The sequence below is a fragment of the Taeniopygia guttata genome, chromosome 2, assembly GCF_048771995.1.
Source record: "Taeniopygia guttata chromosome 2, bTaeGut7.mat, whole genome shotgun sequence".
Taxonomy (NCBI): domain Eukaryota; kingdom Metazoa; phylum Chordata; class Aves; order Passeriformes; family Estrildidae; genus Taeniopygia; species Taeniopygia guttata.
This window is the reverse complement of record NC_133026.1, coordinates 57,839,153-57,862,666: the sequence shown is the minus strand read 5'-3', so window position 1 is coordinate 57,862,666 and position 23,514 is coordinate 57,839,153. Positions and strand designations below refer to the sequence as shown.

At 36.6% G+C, this 23,514-nt stretch overlaps 1 long non-coding RNA gene across 1 annotated transcript in view; it reads right to left on the bottom strand.

The window, feature by feature from the left end:
* The window catches only part of LOC121469473 (uncharacterized), a 146,021-nt gene extending 127,249 nt beyond the window's left edge, over positions 1–18,772 (bottom strand). The window contains exon 1 of the long non-coding RNA XR_005979547.2: positions 18,585–18,772. This is a non-coding gene — a long non-coding RNA (uncharacterized lncRNA). The remainder of the gene's footprint in view (positions 1–18,584) is intronic.
* Between the last annotated feature and the right edge of the window lie 4,742 nt (positions 18,773–23,514).

Below are 23,514 nucleotides of genomic sequence, written 5' to 3'. Positions count from 1 at the left end.
AGTTGGAAAACAACCACATGGATCGGATCCAACTCCTAAGTGAATGGGCCATACAGGGATTAAACCCACAACCTGACATTCTTAACACCATACTCTGACCACCTGAGCTAATCTCAGAGTTGAAATCACAGAAATTCATTTTCCCAAGAGAAAGCTGAATTATTCCAGAATGAACAAGACAGGCAATCCTCAGACATGGCCAAGAAAAGCATTTAAAAGACTCCTAGGTATTACTTGATCCTTTGTTTTTACCTTTGCTACTAAGCAGATAAACTCAGGGAAACTTCAGGGGCCTCATGCCTAAACATGAGGCTTTAATGACCATCTCATTTAAGAAGTGGTCATGCTTATGCAAACAAATTTTTTTTCACCTGACTATACCACTAGTGAGATGGAAGGTACCAGTAGGTAAGAGAGAGAGAGAGAGAGAGAAAGGAATAAAAGGGTGATGCAGCTCCCTCATCCCCTGAGGCAGGCTGGAAGCTTTAAGATACAGTGCCTTTAGCAATCCAAGGCTGAACTTCAGCAGAGGCTCCTCCGCACCCAACCTAACTGCAGCAAGATTCTTGACAGGGCCAGGATGAAATAAACACATGAAATAAAGTTCTTAATTCTTAGTCTCCCCAGCTAACACTGCTGCACTCTAAAAAAATACGACAGTGCTACAGATAAGGATGTTTTTCCATCTATACCCATTCTTCCTCCAGATATTAAATAAGGGAAATCACAGGTAATGGATGACAGTTTATATGCTGGGATTCCACACCACATAATCACATGTGATAATAATTTTCTCCAATAATATTAAGGACTCAAGCACAAGCCATTAGAATTAAATATAAAAGAATGTATACTCTAGAATGAAGGCTTTGCACTGAGAAGCTTTCCCTGCCATTGAGCAAGGTAAAGAAGCTATAGCCTCCTTTAGGCAATCATATGCTAAAATTAAAAATTAACCTAAAAGGCTGCTTAAATGACTTCTACAAACTCCTGAAGTACAGGAGAAGGATGTAAAGTTCATGCTGGAGGACTACTAGGATATGGAAAGACCAAAAGAAAGAGAGTAGTTCCTTTCTAGCAAGAGAGACCTGAGAAATAAAATTTCTCACATTACAATTCCTACTTCAACTGTTGGAGCACCATCTGCCTCTGCATCCAGTCTATCTTTTTTGCTGTTGCTTTAAAACTGAGGAATACAAGCTTTTCTATTACCTCTCTTTTTCACACATACTCTGTCTTACTCTGTAGAAACATATTTTGAAATCATTCTGATATTTTAAATTAAAAACCTAAACACAGACCAGGAGTACATTGTAGCTGGTGTATTAGAGTATTAGAGCAGTGAAATTTCATTTGGTTCAAGAATAGGGCAGAGGAAAAAATAAGATAGAGAGGGTGGTGATGAAATAGGGGGGCAAAAAAATATTGTCTCCTGAAAGAGATTTCCCTTTGCAAAGCATCATAAGTCTCCATGCTTTCATACTTTGTTCCTCCATCTACACAATAAATAGCCTACAATATCACTGGAAAAATATGTATTATGAAAGACTGATCAAAATATTACCTCTGCATGATGAAGAATCCTCTGTCATTAGGAAACTATCCTAGTGCTGCCACTAAAGTAACCCAATAAGTTATAGATGGTCAGAACATTAGAACCAATGGATCCGTGACTAAGATGACTTTTTACTGGAATCATCTTTGTCCAGTGAAGTGGGTCTTTGCTGGAACTCCACACTTATCACTATCAACATATCTGTGAAATTCCTGTCTGTAGGGCAAAGACCTTAATGAAAACTCCCTGGTATGCTTATACTTTCTACAATGCTTCTCAGTTTCAGCCCATTCTGTGATGTCTCTAAAGATGGCCAAAGGGAACAGAAAAAATAATGATATAGTAGGAAGAAAAAGCAAAAGTTACAAAGAGCAAGTAGTGAGGAGCACAGTGGTATGAGCTGTAGGGAAGAAAGCCTGCCTAGTGAGAGACAAAAAGACCAACACTGATAATGGAAAGATAGAGTCAATAAAGGCACTGAGAAGAATCCCACATGTGGCTGCGAAAACTTCATTTCTTTGTTCAGATGATTCCTTGGGGCCTAGAGAAGGAAAGTGTGACAAAATACACAGCCAGCAGTTATCTCCATCCCTTTCAATATCCAGTCACATATAACTTCTGACCTCTGGCTTCAAATAATCCTTGGGACTGACTTCAAAGTTGTGTCTGACATTTCTTATTGTTTCTCCTTTCGACCAACAGCATTGCAGTCTCCTGCTTTGACGAAAGGCCGATGTGATCGAAGACAGGTTCAAAGTACCACTGCTTTATGTCTCAGGCATTCCAGCTTCAGTCTCAGCTGGATTACTTTCTCCATGCTGTACAGCATTCTTAAATCCTACTAACCAGGGAGTCCTCAAGGACCCTGTAGGACAGAGATAACCCAATGTGTAGTGACACAAAGACTGATATGATCAATGTATGGATCAGTAAGCAATGTATGTATTCTTACAGCAGAACACTGCCTGGCAGGATAAGTAGCTAGCAGTATGCCATGCACAATTAGAGAACACACATACAATTGTTAGCAATGAAGCTTACAGGTTGGAAATATTTTAACATTTTTCACTTTATAACTGAAAGGGTACTGTAAGCCTCCATGAATCACTGCTACTGTACAGAGCAAGAATGTCAAAATTAGAATGTTTTCAATTGCAGTGTAAATAACTGAAGGTGCCCCTACCCTCTTTGCAGAATTGGTGTGTGAATTCCTGAAACTGTCAACCCGTATACATGGGAAGTTGTTGCATACACTGATTTTTTTATTTGCTAATGCTCTTCCCAGATATTTAAAGCACTTAAATATTCCTATTAAAATCCCTCTCTTAATCTTGTCTAAAACTTCATAAACAGCTGTTCTTTGGTCTACTCACACTACTGAAACTAAGAGCAAGACTGTCATAAGATCACTGAGCTAGAACAGAAGCCTCAGGCTCCTAAGCAAAGTCCCTTGCTATGGAGCATGCTGTGTGATTTAAATCCCCTTCACAATGTAAGACATCTCCAAATAAAGGGGGGAAAAAATCACAGCAACTTCCTTCCTAAAAATTTTGTTTGGAGGAACATTCCACATTTGTTTACTCAAAAAACTAGAAATCTTCCAGTTTATGAGTTATATTTCTTCAGAGTAAATCAATACCCACTTATTTATGTTAGCATGGCTCTTTAGACAGCTAGTTCTTTTCTTCACAGTATTTACACCTGATAGGTTTGCGAATTTCACTCACAACTCTTCTTAGACTTTGGTTTGCTAGAATAAACAAATCAAGCCTTTTCAGTCGAAGGGGGTTTGCTGGCTCACCATTTTCTTGACAGTGTTCTGCACTTGCAGCTGCTTGAGCTCTGGTTTGTCTTTCCTCTTTGTTCCTGAACATAATGTTTTATAATTTGTTTCATCAAAATCTTAATAGCACCAATTGTCTCACTTCTTTTATTTTTCTTTCTTTTTTTTTGGCTTTTTTTTAATGCAACATAGTTCTAATTGCATACTGCCCTTTTCGCAAATGCATCACAATAGCAGTTTATAGCTGCACTAGCATACTAAGAGCTACCCTTAGCCACTTATTTCCACATTAGGAACTCTCAAAGGAAAAAGCCTGAATGACAGCAGGAATAAGGGCAATGAAAGCAGAAAATTAGTGACAAACAATCTAATAGCAAACATTCTCTTTGTAATATATTAGTCTGCTTTTGTGTCCTCCAACCTAATTTTGTCAGCAGATTATGCTGAAAATGTTTCCCTGTTATTAATGTGAGGGTCATTAATGAAAACATTTAAGAATGTTTTCCCTTTGCTTGGTATTTCTCTTTCAGCATGAATAGTTGCATTAGCCAATACTTTATCCTCCTTTTTAATAACCTACATTGCTTTCTCTAACTTCTGATTTAAGACATAATCATGTAAAATATCCTACTGAGGGCTACATAAAGGAGGTCTGTCTTATTTTCACCAGGGGGAAACCTCTACATTATGCTCTATCACATCAACCTCCAAACCTTTTCTTTTTCTCCTTCTGTTCCAAGTGTTGTGATTGCAGCAGCAGCATTCAAGTTTTTCCAAAAGAAAAACTTAACTGAAAAGCAGAAAGGATGAGATCCAAACCAGCAATGGAAGGAAAGAGCAAGGACTAAGGATAGAAGAATTAATGGCAGTGTTAACTCAGCTGTTAACATTCTACTAGAACATATGAGGTGCCTTTTCTTCAACCAGCAGAAACACATGCCTTGATATCCTTTCTCTTATGATCAGAATATTATCAGCAGAAAATTATTTGGGCTGCTAAACATCTGGGTCTCACTCTTGTAAGGAAAAAAAAACAATCACAGTGCAATCAAGATATACATTTGGAGCTGGCTGCTTTACCACTGTGTATTAAGAGAAGAATTCAATGCCCACAATCTTGGTAAGCTTTGGGAAGGAAAGGCTACTGAAGTTAGAGGGTGCTCCAACATGCCCTGGACATTGAGGGAAATCAGCACTGAGGATTACATCATACAGAGTTCATGCTCCATAACCAGGAATTAACCTGGAAGAATGTATATGTAACTTGATGTGGACAGCCATCTGTTCATCCATTAGGACTTCCATGGAAACCATACATATAGGAACAACAGTTAATCAAAAGGCAGGGAACAATGCCTTGGATTTGGAAATCACACAACTGATCTTACAGGTGTCACTTATTTTTCTTCCAATATGTTTTCTAGCCTAAATTTGTCAGGAAATGATGAAGGTGTAAATACATTGCAGGTACACTTTTGTCAGGCAGAGAACAAGTAGCAGATTTAACTTCTGAAGTAGATGACCAAATCTGTTAGATTTACTATGCAATTTGACAGTTGCTCCTACACAGTGAACAAAAGGCCAGAGCATGAGTATAATCTTCAGTAAAAGCAGAAAATGCATCTGAATTTTAATCCTGTTTCTCTTTTCAAGTTTCCAGAGGCTGAAGCGTTCACAGTACAAACCTAACTTCTTGTAAGAAGGAAGTAAAACCGAGTAATTATATTAAAGCACTATTATTTTAGTAGTCTTTCATCTTAGATTCAAGAACAGGCAGGATCCTAAGAAGAAGGAGTGCCTACTGTAAGTGAAGTGAACATACATATGTATATATGTGTGTGTGTGTGTATGTGTGTGTATAACTTGACTCTTTCACATACCCCTGTAATTAACATCTATAGATTTAAGACTGTAAAGGTGTTGTTACATTGACCTTTCTTGACATAAAGGTTTGATTTAGAACCTTAAACATTGTTTAGGCATATAACACAATAATTTACATTCTTTATTTAAAGACTCCAAAAACCCAATCACCTATCAGAATAAGCTAGCAAAGTAAATTTTATGAATTACAAATATGCAGTAAGCCCTCTATATAACTCAGTCATCATGAAAAATGGCAATAGCTCATTTGTAGTACAATTGGAATGCTTATTTTCCCTAGCATAGAGTTTGACACATTGTTATTTCTCACATTCTGTTAAACCCTGACATATTTCAACCTTCTTAAAAGATATTCTTACTTTTAAAACAGAATTTGTATTTCCTAAATAATATACAGGTTTGCTTTCAAATTTCCATTTCAAAGGTTCAATTAATTCAAGTGTAAGCTACAAAAGCTACTCATCATCCAATCTGACTATCAAAATGTAGAGGAAAAAGTAAGTTAATTTTCTTCTATTCAAATTTTAACAGAAGAAACAGAAGTTCACATCAGATGAAAGCTTCGATTCTTTACAGGTTTTTCTTCTTGCTGTTCCCAGCATACAAATGTCAAAAAAAACCCCCAAAACTTTAATAGCTTTAACATCAAACTTAAAAAAAAAATTAAAATTATAGTTGCTTAACATAACTATGACTTTGATGAATGACTCAGGAAAAAATATCCAGAAAAGAAAGCTTCTATTTTATATATCAAATCCTTCTGGTTCAATGATAGGCAATCTTCAAAGGTAGCAGAGCTTTGGTAAGGTTTCCTCTGTATTATCCTAAGCTTCTCTGATTTACCTGAACTTCTGAAGGTCTAGTGGCTCATAGACCCTTGAATATTCTTGTTTGGCACAGTTTGCTGTAGAGGGCACAAGTTATGAGTCTGCAAAACTATCGGTCCTCCTTTGTGTACTGGCAATTAGGAGAAGTAATTGTCTTGTCCCTTGCCTATATTTGACAGCTCTAAGAGGAATCTCAGTTCTCAGCATAATCTAATTTCTCTTTATGAAAAAAAAAAACAACCTCAAGAAACAAAGAAAAAAACAACAACACAAAATAACATAAATATAAACCAAAACCAACTCAATGTACTGCAAGGGGAACTAAGTAGCTTCAGTATTGATATCTTCCTTTCTTGGTATATATAGCTATTAGTTTGAAAACTGTGACAATGAAAATAAATGTTTCTCAAATAAATGTACAAAACAATTTAAGGACAGTCCTTAGCAAAAAGATGAAAGTCCAAGTGTATGCTTACAACAACTGGAGTCATCAATAGAAAGTAGCTCAAAAGGTGACAAAGTTAAGAGAAGAATGTCTGGTCAGAATGTATGCCAGGAAAAATTATATTTCTCAGATCAATGATGCAGCAAAAAGGAGAGGGAGATATGTGGACTGGAATCTCAGTAGCATAAAAATTTGGAAGTGTCTCTTTCCTCTTCATGTTACTTGGTCTCTCACCATGCTGGTTCTCTACTTCCACATCAAAAACTAAACGAGACACATCCTGCACCACACCTCTTTCTGAGCTTCAAATAAACTGAGCTATTGGCAAAGTTGTGATTTATATGAATATGTAAGGCACAAGAGTCAATTACATTGCCTCACATTTTAGAAGTCTCAAGTGACTTTCCATTTCTGGAAAGGAAACTGGTGCAAATTAAACCAAACTGCAGAGAAAATAGCTGCTGAAGTTTCATCAAGGCTTAATTTGCCTGGTTATTTTCTCTGCAGCTCCATGAGTTTAAGTTATGAGTCAGTCTAATTTGGCTATACAAGTGAATCAGGATACTACTTAACACTTGATGGAAAATTCCCTGAGTCAGCTGTTAAGTTAAACAATAGAGAATATCATACAATTACAGCAGCCAATGAACTTCTTTATACAATTTTGAGATGTGGTCTCTGTATTTATTTTTTAATTAAAAATTGGGCTAGCCAAACTCCAAGTAAACCAGAAAACTCTGGTCTTAGAATTGTTCTGATAAGTACCAGACATAGGTGTCTTACAGCCTGTAAATGCTAAAAACTAAAATATTTGAAGAAGGACTGGTCTGGCATGATTGCAGTATAGATACAGGGAGTTCTGAAAATTGACATTTTAACTTGTGTCCAGGTGATCCTTTGGCTAATCATCAAAAGCATTATGCAGTTTAATACAAGTAGCTTTGAAGGTAAAACAACACAGTAGGTTTGAGTGGAACAGGAACATGTTTTTTCTAAGAATTTCAGACCACCCAAGGCTTTATGGATGTTTAAAATCCTTACATATGCTAGTGCTGTTAGTTACACTGATATCCTTCCATAAAGGGCTTGAAATGTGAACATATCTATGATGGGCTCAGATCATCCTTCTCCAAGGATAATATAAAGAACAAAAATAATAATTAAAATCAATTAATATTAGAGTGCATAAAGAACATATTAAGCATAGAATAGAAATAAAGTTCTGTGATGCACTGGAGGAAGCTGGATCCAAACTCAACTGTAGCTTTTTAGGATTAGAGTTGAAATGTTCAAGGACAGTGGAGGACAGTGGATCTTTCCTCAAGTACTGTATCATTGTTCACATATCAAAAAATCTGCAGTTTAGTCAGCACCTGAGACAAGTATAGTATGGAGCTTCAAGGCCTGTGACACTTTTCCTCAATGTAATTTCTGTGGGAGTTCCTGTCCCCTCAGACTAATTCACCAACTATCTGCTGGGAAGCAGGGGAGAAAGAGAGGGACAGGAAGAATACAGGGAGGGAGAGTGGGAGGGACGGAGGGAGAGTGGGAGGGAAGGAGAGAGACTGAGATCTCCTATAGTAGACAAAGTTTCTTTTTTAATCTCCACCCTGCCCTGCATCTTTTATTCTCCTTTCCTTGACTAAACAGCAAGGCTTAGAGATGATAATACTAGAATGAGAACATCAGGACAGCTGGTAAATAACATATTAAAACAATACTGTCATTAATTAGTTTCCTGAAGATCATGTCCGCAGATTTTCAAAATAAAGGGGAAAGATTCCCTTCAGCCCAAAGCTAAAGAATCAGATTTTCTGATAAGCTACTTTCCACAGCAAATAAAATTTTTCTAAACATATAACAATACAGCTCTTGATCCTCTGCTATGTTCACAAGACAAAACTTTTTATTGAAGGATATTAAAATCCCACATCACATCTACAGGAGTTTCTTATAAAGCCAGCAATGATAAAAAAAGACACTATAATATCATGTTAGGTCAATGCACACAATAATTAAATATTGCTTTTAAATAAATGGATCTCATTTTTTTTATCTGTATGGGCTATTTAAGAATCATTTAGCATTTTTCTTATATATAATATATACACAGAGAAATTTAATGGGAAAAGTGTTCATCATCCTTTGCAGATTATGTTAAGAAAAATAAGAGAAATTTCACCATTTACTGTCATGTAACGAATTATCTCATAGATGTGCACTACCTGCATATTATTTAACTTCTATCAATAAACACAAACACTGAATTAAAAATTTAAGATCCTGATGGATCTTAAATCCTCTGTCAAAAGTTATAACTTCTGAGCAGCAACTGGCAAACCAACAATTTTTTTCAACAGCTCTGAAAATAAATTCAGCCAAGGACAGTAACTGGTGAACCATGAAATTGTGCACTTAAGTGGTCTTCACACTGACAACAGAAATGCCAGATGAAATTTATATAGGCCTGCTAGCATCACATCTGCTGAGTCTTATTCTCCAGAATCTTCTTACCCAAAATCCATTTCCAATGCATATAGCAGTCTAATCATTTGCTGTATCAATGCCAGTTTTCAGTATCATATTGATCAAATTCTTTTTCCCTGAAGTTTCACCATCAGAAATTATTACCTTCATCCCACACTTTTAAAAGGAAGGTGGCAGCTAACAGTATGCATGAATGTTAGGAACAAATTGCCTACCTTGAGATTTGTTAAAAACTAACCAAAAGAAAAAGTCAAACAAAATATAAAACAATATGGTATGCAAAACTGGACCATGAGAGAAGATGCATTCTATAAAAAAAAAAAAGTATGAATACATACGTTAGATGTATACATTTGTATAGTTAGCAAATATGGTTTAGAAGATAGGAAAGTATGCTTGGTTTAGAAAAAGGTTTGATTATTTTGCCTTTAAGAAAAATGGTGATTGTTAGCATTGGATTCACTTCTTTTTAATTTTTATTGTTCACTTTAGCATTCACTTGGAAGGCAGGAAAACTTCACATGACTACTGGAAGAAATGCTAAAGTGGTATATACTTCATCAATCTGGAATAACACCAAGAAAATTCTCAATTCTATCAAAATGAGTGCTTCTTCAACTCATTCTACTGGATATATGCAAGATATGGAATGTTATATGTTAAACTACACAGAAACCTAAGACACAGTTTTGAAATACAAATTAATAATGCAGATGATGTGAGAGCACCCTCAGATAAAAAAAGCTGTAAACAGATCAATTGCAGAAAACAATACATACTGAAAAATATCTTCTCTCTTCATTACTCTCATGCCAATATTTAATGCTTGTAATAATAGCCAGTTTCACTTAAATGTAATTGCAATTTTCTTCAAGAACAATCTCTCCCCATATAAATTCACTAGTCACAAATCCAACTACCTGTTCTATAGTTGTGCTGCACAACTTTGACAAACTAAAGACTGAAGAGAGAAAAGCACAGATTTATATGTTTATAAATTTGTAGCATCTCATCTGGGCAACCACTGTGACAGCAGAGTCTCCTGCAAGCCAGAAACTCAATCCAGACACAGCAATCCGCCATTTCCCTCACTAAATGTGCACATACATTCATACCAGTGCACACCCACTTTGTCAACTGCCAAAGCAAGGTCACATATCTGAAAATGCTGTTCCAAATATTTAACCCAGTGGACCAGATCTAGTACAAATGACCAATGAATACTATTAATTTAAATTGGCTTATGCTGATTTATATCACCTGGAACCAAATCAATTTTGAAAATGTTTTTTCAGAGCAAATTTGTTAGAAAGTTTCCAGATCTAGCAAGCACAGAATAATGTTCTTCTTGGTGTATGTCCTCTCAATAAGTTGTCATCTGTGTATATAAAGATCCAAGTTAAAATATAAGCTCTAGGGGGAAGAAAAAAAAAGGTAAAAGAAGTAACTCCTTAGGTTTTCAAATTAATCTAAAGCAGCCTGGATCACAGTCCAGATTTAAATATTCCACTTAGAGAATTTTCATCTCTTTCTTCACACTAGAAAAACACGTAGAAAAGCCATCAAAGTGGCTGGTGCTCTTCCCACCCCAATAAAGCAAAATTTGTACTTAGCTTTTCATTTTGATAAAAATAAACTATTAAAATGAACTTTTTTCACACTTGCGCATAGCAAGGACAGCCCAAGTTATTGGCTGAAAAAACCATTACCCCTACAGAGTCTATATTTAGCCTGTACCTCTGTAATCCCTTGCTGGTGACTGGAGGTAGCTATCTCTTTCAGAGTATGACAGCTCTGTTCCCTGATTCAATAGCTGTTAAATCTAGTTTGTTTCCTCAGCAGATTTTGCTGTGTTGCTAGGTGAATTAAATGTGGAAAGCAATGTGAAGCCTTTCCTCTCTAAGTCCCAGCTGATTTGCAGGGAAGACAGGATAAAATCTCATATAGACAGCACAGTAATCCTTCCCATGAACAGTTTGAGTGCCCCTTGCATTACTCTTTCCCCCTTAAATAACCAAAAGCAGGGCAGTTACCATGGCCTCACTCCAAGGATGCTACTAAGCAACAATCTCTCTTTTTATGTATACAAATCTTCATAGTAAATTTCAATAAACCTATTAACCATGTGTCAACACCAGCAGAAAAGTATACAAACTGTTAAATTCCCTCCTAGCACATTCTTAGCAGTGTAGACAGGAGCTAGCTGGCACAGCAAGAGCTAGATAGCAAAAGTTATTTTCAAGAAGGGATGTCATTACAGCTGCATTACTCTCTGCAGATGATCACAATACCAATATTTTTTACGGCCTCATTCTGTAACAGCAAAAAGCCTGTTCAATGCTATTCTATACCAATATAAGAGAAGAGTAGGAAAATTATCATTATGTACCCATATTGGGCCTGGCAGTTCTACTGTTATTTTTTAAGAGTTGCCATTTTCACATTCATGCAAATGGGACACCGCAGCCAGAAAAGAGATACTGATGTAAATGAAACCACTGTCCAGACCGTAAGTAGCCATTATGATTCCCATTATTACTCACTAATAGAATTCAAATCTAAAAATACAAAGAATATCTTTAATTCTTCTAACTCTTTCACCTCCCCAGAATCTTTAGCAAAGGATGTATTTCTCAAGTTTCTTGGCACAGTCAAGTGAAGTCCATTGCCAGCTGTCAGAACAGCTCTCTAATTTTATTAAGTAGGAAAATGAGCTGCCCGATTCCAAAGAGACCAATAACTTACAACACAGTTTCCTTCTAGTTAGCATATGTTCACACCATCAAAATGTTAATAATTAATTTTTTTGGGGTACTTGTGGAAAAAAAAGCAAAAAAACCAATAATGGACAAGGTACCCATTATTTCAAGTAGAAGTTAGAGATATTGATGCCTGCAAAAAATATACTAAGACAAATCTGTTCCAGACCTTTGGAGAGTACATTCTCTCTCTGATTCATAGTAATGTTTTCATCCAGGAAAAAAAGCAAGTAAAAAACCCCAAGCACTCCCAATTAATATGGCATAAGTTTGCAAAGATATGTGTCTAGAATAAAGGTAGTTTTTACATTTAAATTATCATTATTTTAAACAGAACTGAAGTGATAGACAAAAAAGTTAACAGATATGCTAATTTATATTAAATATTCTTTTATGTTCTGATTTTATAAATGTGACTGAAACAGCTGTTCCTTACTGTGAATAGCATAATCATGTCAGTGCTATCACTATTTTGCAAGATAATTAATGAAATTTCATTATCTATAACAATGTCTTAGGTTGCAAATGCAAGATGTGGCCGGGTGTGTGTATTCTATTGCTATCTGTTAGATGTTGGGGCAGTTATCTTCTGTTAATTGGGCAGTTTTTCTTTATCTCTTCCACAACCCATCCTCCCTCTAGGAGATATCTTCTATCTATGGGCCATTGAGTCTCACTGCTACACTGATAAAATTACGTCATCCATTGTGAGATGCTCTGCCCAGAGGGTGGAGCCAAGCATTCCTACCTGGATATAATCTGAGATTTAGAACATCACAAGCAACCTTTTCCCACTGGATTCCCAGAGAAGCCGCTTTCTTCTCTACTGGACTCCCAGAGGAAGACCAGGCCCATCTACAACACCACTGGACCTTCAGAGGTCACCTTCAGAGGAAAACTACATCCTTCTGCAGGCTCACTGCTTCAACAGAACCACATCTGCCACTCCAGGAGGACTGCAGCCACCATTTCAATTGGACTGTACCAACACCCTGACCCACAGGGTGATATTCTGACTGTGTCAGTGTTGCTTTGTATTACTGATTTTTTTTTTTAATTATTTTTCCTAGAAAAGAGCTGTTATTCCTATTCCCCTTTCTTTGCCTGAGAGCCCCTTAATTTCGAAATTATAATTCACAGGGAAGGGGTTTACATTTTCCATTTCAAGAGAGACTCCTGCCTTCCTTAGCAGACACCTGTCTTTTCAAACAAGACAGTAACATTTATTTTAGGAAAATAATGCCTTCGAGGTAACCTGGTTTCCTACAACAGTAGACATTCATTTACTTTCTAATGAAACATGTTTGCATTCAAATTCTTACAAACATTACTGTCTAGACATCACTAACATTTTTACTGTGTCCCTTAAGAAGTTCAATGTCCAAAGTTTTCAAAGCTCAGAATTGAAAAATTTGATTGGAGTTGGACTTCAAAAAAACTAGTATGTAATACTAAAAACTGAAAGAAAAAAAATATTTTTTGCTATACCTGATGTCTAAATTTAAAGGATAATTGCTATATTTTTTTTTTTTAAGGATGAACAGGAAAATAAGAGCCACTTCATTTCATAGGAATGTTACAAAAACTAAAAAAAACATTCAGTATCAGATTTACAAGATAAACATGGGAGCTGAATGTACACATGAAAGGGTTTAATAATTGGTTTTATAAAAGAAATAAGATAATCTGTGGCCATTGCTTGTGCAACAAGAACATTCATGTTCACTGATTTGAAACTGCCCAGCATGATTGCTAAGCAAAGAAGAAACTCTATTCCAAAATTAGTATATTGTCAGTTATACTGTATCTATACATATATCTGTATATATGTATATATACATATGCAGTTACAGAAAGTTATAGAAGTTAATTGGTTATAGAAGTTACAGTTATTAAATATTTATGTGCATCCCTTTGACATGTATATAAATCTGCAATAGTCTACAAAAAAAAAAAAAAAAAAATCTAGCTGTTTTCCAAAACACAGCAGCCTGCTTTATACCAAATATCAGAGAGGTCACTGAGAAATTTTTCTTTACAAATCTTTAACATGATTGAATTTTCAAATCAGCCTGCAAGGATAACGTGCAAAAATATGCTGATGTTCGGACAGGATCAGAGAGTGATTCTATAATTCAGACAGACTGACAAGTAAATTCCAAACACCTTTAAGGTAGTTAAACTTGTAGCAAAATATAAATATTTGAAACAGAAAAGCAAACAAACAAATCAAAAACATAAAGTAGGAGAGAGAAAGCATTTAAAGATAAGTAAAAATATTTTTAAATTAGGTTTATCATACACTTTCTAATTCTAGAGTCACTTTCCACTGTCGTCTTGACTCTTTCCTATGGATATGCAATTAATCCACACAGCCATGGATTTAATTCCTGTACATAAATTTAGGTCTTAAACTGCATCTCCACATCTACCCATGGAATTTTCCACTCCTCCTTCCTCCATTGATTTAATTTTATATTCTGTATCATAGAAGGTCTCAGAAATCTCATTCAGATTTGTCACTGCCCGAAATTTACCTACTTTTTACTTAATGTGGAAGTTAGTTTCAAAATGGCCCTCACTAAATTCTTAAATCTCACCATGTCTTCAGAAATGGAAGCCTCTTATTGACATTTTAAACACGATGTCCTGTACTTGATTGGAAGATTAGCAAATCAGTCTCTCATTGCAGGGGAAAGAGAGGGGAAGACGACAATTGTTTTTCTCTGAAGTGAACAGGCAGTGATTAAATTTTAGTTTAAAACCTTTTGAATATGTCTGATTGCTGTCAGTTAATCTGGTATCCTATTTCAAGGTACAGCAGGTACTGGTGCTTCAGATAAAGACATGACACACCTTCAAGATTCATCCAGCGTATGTCCTTGTTTGCATTTGCAGAATCTTTTGACCCTTATGCAGGCCAGTGTCTGAGTCCCTGAGGCATATGATTTGATTTTCTTTACCATCTTCACTACAAAGAGCTACGTGTTAACACTGTAGAATTAAAATGGAGGTTAATGTTCCACTACTGTGTGTAAGCATAAAGACAAGGCATGAAGTGAAAGCAGAATGAGTTTATACATCATACTGAGAAAGATTATACATCCTTAATCACCTTGAACAGCACTTCACTGAAAAAACATGAAATTCAAATTTGCTACAGAGTAGAGACATAATTTCCTCTATAAGAGAACAAGAGTATTCTTTGTATAACACCACAAACATTCTTTTATATAACCACAGATTAAAGCAAGTCTATTTTGGTTCTCTAAATATTGTTGGGAGGAGGCAGTTTTTCTAGAAACACTAATGAAACTACCTTGTATTTTGTTGTGATGCTTTTTCCCAAACTGCTGTGAAGAAAGAACCTAGGATGCTCTGTTCTGTAAAATCGGCAGAAAGAAATTCTATTAACTTTGTCAAACTGAACTTTGCTGTTGATATAACTAAGTTTCTGCCTTATTCAGTCTTACTTTAATAACATTCACAGCATTCTGTTAATTCATTAACAGAAATAGGAAGGGCAATAATATATATCTGGCATTATCTTCACTGAGACACACCAGCTACATCACACTTTACAGTGACAGTCTTTCTGAATTCTACTTAAGGAATAAAATAAGAGATTAGTACCTCTTATCCACCCAAAATAATATTTGGGCCTATGTAATCTACCCAAATTTCATTACTTGCTTTTAATGTTTCAGTTTGAGTTCTATGAAATTATCATGCTTTCAATATATTTTTAAAATTACAAAAAAGCCAGCAAAAAGTGTCAGTGACTTCTGAAGTAAAGATAGTTCAAATAAAACCAAAATAAGTCAATTTGACATCAGTTCCATGTAACGACAAGGATATACAGCAACCAAAGGAATATTTTGAAAAAGTAGCTTGTCAGATTCTCTCATTTTAGAAAGCAATTGGAGTGAAATTCTTCTACTAGTCAAAAATAATAGCACAAGAAGGAGCAAAGCTGAGATTCAAATTTTTGGATCTTACATCCAGCAAGAATTCATTATGTTAATTTTTCTGCTTGAAGCTTGCAGTTCCTACAGTTTTAGCTTTTCACAGTACCTGCCAATAAAGTGTTTAAAACTGTTTTGAGATTGTGAGATTCTGAACTGTTTGTTTAGATCCTCAAGTGCACTGTGAAGCTGCATGTATTTCTATATAAACTGCACTATCCCACATTCCTAAAAAAAGCAAAAAAGCTATTGAATTTCCCATATAGAGGGAGCTTACGTGCTGGATTTCTGTCAGTGAATGAATCAACAGGCCTGGGAGCTACAGACTGCAACATATTGGAAGGGGTCTTAAGTGGAATTTGCCATTCAGCAAAACAACAATTATACAGTATGTGAGAGATTTTCCTGTCTTCAGTCTTGGTCTCTATTTCTGAACCACACTGGTACATTTTTCTGCTTGCTCCAATACTTTTGATTCCTATCACATAGTTTTTTCTTCAACACTATTAGGAGAGCAGAGTTCAACATGGAAATACTTCTATGAAATAAAAAACTCCAGAACAGAAGAGAATCTAACCACCTCTGGCTGTAGGCAGTTACAAGATATAATACAACAGCCTCTTCCCAGGTAGAGAAAGAAAATCCTGCATTGTGTAAACACTCTCTGATTACATGGTAATACCATACAAACCTAATCAAGATCAAGAAAAAGATCACTGGAAGCATAATAAGTGTGGAACATGGTGGGCAAACAAGGCTCCTATGAGGACACTGGCAACAAAACGTGACCAAGGAAAACTCACATTTGCTGCTAATAAAGGTAGGGGATCCAGTGATGAAGGAAGAAGACATAAACACATTAGTACTCATTTGCCTCTTCTGCCATTACAGGTGAGGTTTACTCTCAGTACACCTTACTGTACTTAATGGCAGCCTCAAGGTCTGAGGGAGTGAGGTATTACCCAAAAGAGTAAATCATGGAGGAGCATAAATTGATCAGACTGGAAATACCAGGTCCATAGGACTGCATGGGACTCAAGGACATTGCCAAACAACATTGCTTTGAGACTGCTTTCATCTTGGAGAGATTGTACCTGTCTAGCAATACTACTGTTGCTGCTACAAATGTAGTTTGTTTTCAGAGAGGGAAGGGAAATGAATAAGTGCTAAGAGTAAAGCCCAAGTCCAAAGATTTTGTGTGTAGGGCCAGACATACACAAAATATATCTCTCAAATGCCTTTTCCACTGTCTTCTAGTAGCTTGCTACCACTAGTCTGCATAATTGACAGAAAACATTGCCATGATATAACAAAAAAACACTGCAGAAATCGGTGCTCAGCAGCAACAAAGGGTAGCCTTTGCTCTCTAAAACAGTCCAAACAAAATGTTTCATCAACACTTTGGGCTGCCAGAGCATTAAGATTTCAGCAGCACAGAAACCTATGTAACAAAAAAACAAGATAGGTGAGTACATGATGTTAACAGAAAACTGAACCTTTCCTAGAAAGTGGAATAAATCCCACCAGGAAACAAGAATACCTATCCCTTTAAACCTAAACAGGAAATTTCCAGAAATTTTGAAATTACTAGGGGTTGAGAAAATACACAGGTTCCTAATCATGCATGTGTTCAACATTCCTCCTCTCTCTTAGGTAAGATCCCATGTCTGAAGTTCTGACAAAAACTGAAGTGTCTACAGTACTGACTTGCTACTGAAATTGAATGAATTTACTTCTTTCCAGGTTATGATTGTAATGTACACAATCTGCTTAATACTAAGCTTTCATTAATAATGAAACTGTAGTGCAGATTTAGGAACTTCAGAGCTGTATCAGTGGGATGGGGAAGAGAAGACGGTGAGCGGAAGAATAAAATGCCAAAAATGAAAAGTACCAAAACTGTTAAATTATAAATAAACAGGAAGGTCTTTGAAATAATATGCAAATAAAGACCCGTTGTTTTAATGAAGACACAGAAAAGAAAAAGCCTATTTAGATAAACTTGATACCCATCCATATATTATGCATGTCATCACACTGTTGACTATCACACATATGTGGTGTATAATAGCCAATTATTATACAGTTCAGGTTTTTGAATGCTGCCTTATCACCCTATAGAAAGAGTAATTATTATGTATTGGCTAGCTATTTCTACAAAATCTGAAATATTTATCAAAATATTTCATTTATCAAAATATTTGATTGGTCTGTGTAGATTACTTGCCAACTGTGAAATGTCAAATGTAATATAAAAGTTAGGTTGAAAAAAACTAACAACTTTTAAGAGCTTATACACAAAGTAAAGAATCTTGCATTGCTCTAAAGGTATTTCAAGGGTCATCAGTGTTTGGCAATAAGACATACTTCATATAAAGCCTTATTTCCTGAATTTAAAAGAATCCTGTCTTGTATTCCTGAGAACTAACATAAAACAAAAAAAGGAAGTAAATTTTCATATGCTGCCAGACTGTACACACAAATATTTCTGATAGAATGCATGAGGCCTGGCCATGTATTAACTGGCAGAGCCATGGTTTGGATCTTGATTCCTTTTCATTCAGTTCAGACAACTATGGAAGATTCATTTAAGTACTATGACAAAAAAAGTGTATATATTTTATGTACAGGAAACTTTTCACCTTTTTAATCAAATAATTTCCTGGTCCAATATTTATCCAATAATTTTATCCAATAATTTTCTGTCAGTTGACAACTTTATGCTTTTGACAATTCCACTTTATTAACCAGGAATCAGGTATAACTTCATCTTCTTAAGTGTATGTGTGAGCAATTTGAAAAACATTCTAAATTTAATAATTAGACAAAACTGATAATTCACAAGAACAGAAAAAGAAAAAAGAGTGATTGTTTCTTACCTAAACTTCACCAAGGCTTTCAAGGCAGTGCTCCAGAGTAATCTCAGAGCCATGTTCTGAAAATACAATCTGGATGGATGGACTCCAGAGCATAAGTTGGATGGGTAGCCTGTGACTCAGTACTGGAGCATATACTGTTTAATTCCTTCACCACTGATCTTGCCAAAGGGATGATAGAGATGGGGCTCTTCAGCCTGGAAAAGAGAAGGCTCTGGGGAGACCTTATTGCAGCCTGCCAGTACTTCAATGGGACTTATAAAGAGGGGTAGAGTGACTTTTACACAGAAGATAGGACAAAGGAGAACAGTGTTAAAGAGATTTAGAATAGATGTTAGGAAGGACTTCCCTTCTGTGAGAGAGCTGAGACCCTGGAACAGATTGCCCAGGGGGAGTGGCAGATACCAGATCCCTGAAAATATTCAAGTTCAGGTTGCTTGGGCTCTGAGCAACCTGATCTAGTTGAAGATGTCCCTACTTAGTGAAGGGGGTTGGACTAAATGACTTATCTGTTAGTTCAACTTTTGTTTCAATTTCAGTCCATATAGATAAAGGGGATTATTTTTAATAGTTCCTGACATAAGTTTTCTTCCATCACACATTTGTCTTAAAAAGAAATAAGTTATTTAGAAACTAAGCTATACTTGTTTTGTGTAGAGTTGTGTTTGCACTGTATATCCCCTCATGGTTTGTCCCTCCATATCCCTTCTTTCTCTCTGTTTGGTTCATCCCAGCTTTCCCATCAGTACCTGTATGTCCATCAAACCCCAACCCATCCCCCTGTCTCCCCCCAGGTGATGTGTCCATCACCTGGTGACCACTCCCCTTTGTCCAGACCCTTCTCCCAGGGTCAGGTAACTGGACCCTGGCTGGGACTCCTCCCCCACCCCCTCCTCAGTGGTCACTCTGAGGCCTTGCCCCTAGAGAGCCACTCCCATTGGCTGTTTGGATTTCTCCACCCCCCCTATATCTGGCTGGTCTGGGCGGGGACGCATCCTCTCTTGCTTGGGACTCCCTTCAAGGTGACATATGCCTTGGGATTTTCCCGGGCTCTCATTAAACTTTGGAACTAATCCTGAGGGAGAGCGCCTCTTTCTTCGCTTGTGGGACTAGCTCGTCTTTGGACTCACGTGGGGGCTTCTCCAGGCGCCCCGGGATTCAAGGAGAAGCCCTTCCCTCTGCCCGCCTCACCCCAACTGCCCAGCTGGCCGGGCTCCACAGGGAATCTGACCTGTGGATTCGAGGGGGAGACGCAGCAGTTTTGGAAAATCAGAATGATGAAACTGAAATAAAATAACCAGTTAAATGTTACAGAGAATATTAAGAATCGCATGAATTATGAACATGTACAAAACAAATATGAAAACCTTTAGACCAGCTGTTAACTAGCATTTCAAAGCCAAAAGAAGTGAGTTCATAGAATAATGCACCAGATGGAAGAAATATGTATACCCAGGGAATAACTGTTTCTTCATCTGCAATTCTAGCTTACTTTCAGACACATACTTATCACCACTGAAGAAAACTTCTTCACTCTGTGTAACACCTCAAAATAAAGTAGTATTCTTTATGTCCTTGTAATTTTTTGCATATTTTTTTCCTTGTCATTTTTTGCATATTTTTTTCCTTCAGTGTATAGAGGAAAGTAGTAGGTAAAAAAATAGAAACAAACTTGAGGTACCTAAAAAAAATCCTATATGCTTTCTTATTTAGCTTATGTCTGCACATGATCAAATCTTATATGTATTATTTAATCATGAATTCATATTGGGGTCCTTATCAATGAAACTAATAGTTTTTGAATATAGCTTCTGTTCAACATTGATGATTTCCTACATTTGGATTATTTTGGATGGGTAAAACTACACAGAAATTACTTTAATTAGCAACTATAAAGGATATGTCAGGAAACTTCTCCAGTACATGCCTAAATACAAGATACATATGCTGAAAATGGTGCTGTCAAACAACGTACTTAACTGAAACCTGATAGACAAAGTTGTACCAATATGAAATGTGCTAATAGGAAATAAAGATGTTTCAGATTAGCTCATTAACACAGAACAGAAGGATGTTTTAGTTTTCATTTTCTCCAAACATTTAGAAGATGGAGAAAGAGCATTTGGTTTGTGAGGTAAGGTTTTGGTAGTGGAGGAGCCACAGTTTCTGTGCAAAGCTGCTGGAATCTTCCCCCAAGTCTGATAGAGCCAACTCCAGCTGGCTCCAAGACTGGACAAGGTTGAACCCAGCAGAGACTGAGGCAGTGCCTCTGGAATAACAGCTTTAAGAAGGGAAAAGAAGTTATTGCTCAGGAGCAATCGCAACCAAAGAAGAGAGGATTGAGAAAATGCCAGAGGAACAACTCTGCAGATACCAAGGTGAGTGCAGGAGGAGGGGAGGAGGTGCTCCAGGCTGTGGAGCACTCATTCTCCTGCAGTCCACAGTGAAGACAATGGTGAGGCAGCCTGTGCCCCTGTAGCCCACGGAGGCCCATAGGGGAGATGCTGGTATCCACCTGCAGCTTATGGAGGACCCCACACTAGGGCAGGGGAAGAGTGTGAGGAGTCCACCTCATGCGGAGGAAGGAGACAAAGAGACAGCAGGTTATGAACTGAACAGAATGCCCATTCCCTGTCCCCTGAAACACTGAAGAAGAGGATGTCGAGAAGCAGGAATACAGTTAGGCCCAGGAAGAAGAGAAGGGTGGGAGAAAGGTGTATTTAAATTTCGCTTTATTTCTCATTATCCTTCTCTGATTTGAATGGTAATAAATGCAGCAATTTCTCCCAAGCAGAGTCTTTTTTGCCCGTGATGGTAATAAGTGAGTAATCTCTCCCTACCCTTATTTTGGTCCCCAAGCCTTTCATTATACTCTTCGCTGTCCAGCTGAAAAAAGGAATGTTAGAATTACTTTGATGGGCTCTTGGGATCCAGTCATGGTCAATACTACCATATACATAGAAATTAATTTTCTATATGTAAAAACTGTACATGGTCCTCAGATGCTGAAAATCCATCTAGGTCATGATTTACAAAACCGTAGGATACTGGCTATTTTTTTGTGTACTAGGTGCTTTAGACAAAAACTTTTTCACATTAATTTTAGAAAATGTGTGCATATACTCAGAAATATTACTCCTGTGCATATATTACTTTATCCTAAATCTCAGGAACCAATCAAACTATTCATTATTTGGCTTCATTTACTGTGGGGCAAAAAGTGCTTTCAAAGATAAAACTTCATGATAAAAACTATAGAAAACAGAGTGTGATGTAGACATCAAACACTAATGTATTTTCAATCAGTATTTCCTTCAACCAAACATGAATTCCTTTGTTGCTGGTATACATTTTAATGCCACAGTAAGGTGAAGTTAGTACACAATATATAGAGATTTAAAAAAGATGTGTTTTTGTGTTTTGTGCTATGACTGTAATGATTTTGCATAATCACTGCACCAAGTTGTGGAAGAGACAGAAAATTAATAAAACCTGCCGACTGCACAGAGGATAAAATCATTGCTGTGAATTTTCAGCTGTGCTGTACTAGGTTATTTACTGCACACTACAAAAACAGAGGATGTTTAGCTCAGATGCAGGCAGAAAATAAAGGCCTTCTGAGTCCAGATGTCTTAACTGTGATGAAAAGATAAAAGTTGAATTTTGAAGTGTTAATATTTTATTTCTAAAATATTTTAATTATAATTTTTCACCCCCTAAGGCACTTCCCTTTCCTGTTTCCTTTAAAGCAACCAGATGGTTGAAATTTGTGGAACAAGAGCTATTTGCACATTTCAATCCTCAGTCTTCACAATATTCTGTAGAAAGCATAACACTGTTACTTAAGAAGATAATAGTGCTGCACATACAAAATTACCCTTGTGGAAAGGGAGGTAGCTAGGAACCTGACAGTTAAATTAATTTCTCCTCTCCTTGCAGACTAAAGCTTAAGGAATAATGAAGGAAAGCTTGCTTTCCTGAACAACCTGTAAGAGACTTCAACAGGAGCTAGTACAGCAACAACATGAATGTATAAGAGTTTTCTAAATTACTCTAAAATCTACAGAAACACTGTCAGGAGAGCCAAAGTCACATACAACTATGCCATAGTTTAGCTGAGGTTTTAGGGCATGGGTTGGACTCTATGATTTTTAGGTCTCTTCCAACCTAGCTATTCTGTGAATTCCCTGAATTCTGTGAACTCACAGATCAGTGTGAGACCCTCTCTGTAGTCACAGCTGCAGTGCATAGGGAGATAAAATGTATTTATACAATCTTTGAAAAACATAAAGGCAGGCAGCAGCTTACATTGAATCCTGGTTAATTCCTAGATTCAGAATTATCTGTGATTGGGAAATAAGTAACACTGTTAGGAATTGTCATAGCTGTATTTGTACCTGCCATGAATGAGTGTTTTATTCTGCACAAAGAACTGGCAGCAAAGGTACTGGCAAAAGCAGGCTTACAATAAAAGTGAAAGCATGAAAAAGTTTGTTGGCAAGGTGCAAGCTATTACTTACTAGATGATTAAATCACACAGGGAAAAATCAGACTAAAATCTGAAATTAATAAATCTAAAACTAAATTATCTGCATAGAGGCTGGGATGGAAAGGGTTTAGGATAAACAAGAGTAAGGAGACCTACCCATTGAGTCACAAGGTTCAGGGTGGAAGATTTTGCCAAACTTTGCCCTGAACTTGACCAACAATTTAGACCAAAAAATTTAAGCGGCACCTATACTTAACACCAAAGTGATAGCTGAATTGACACAATTTAACCAAAAATTCTGTAGAATTGACTAGCACTACAATACCTCACTTACAGGCCTAACTTGCTTACAAATCTGATATATTTAAGAATCTAAGAGAGTAACATTCATAGTACATTTGCTATGTCATATTCACATTCAGACACATACAGAATAAAGGAGTA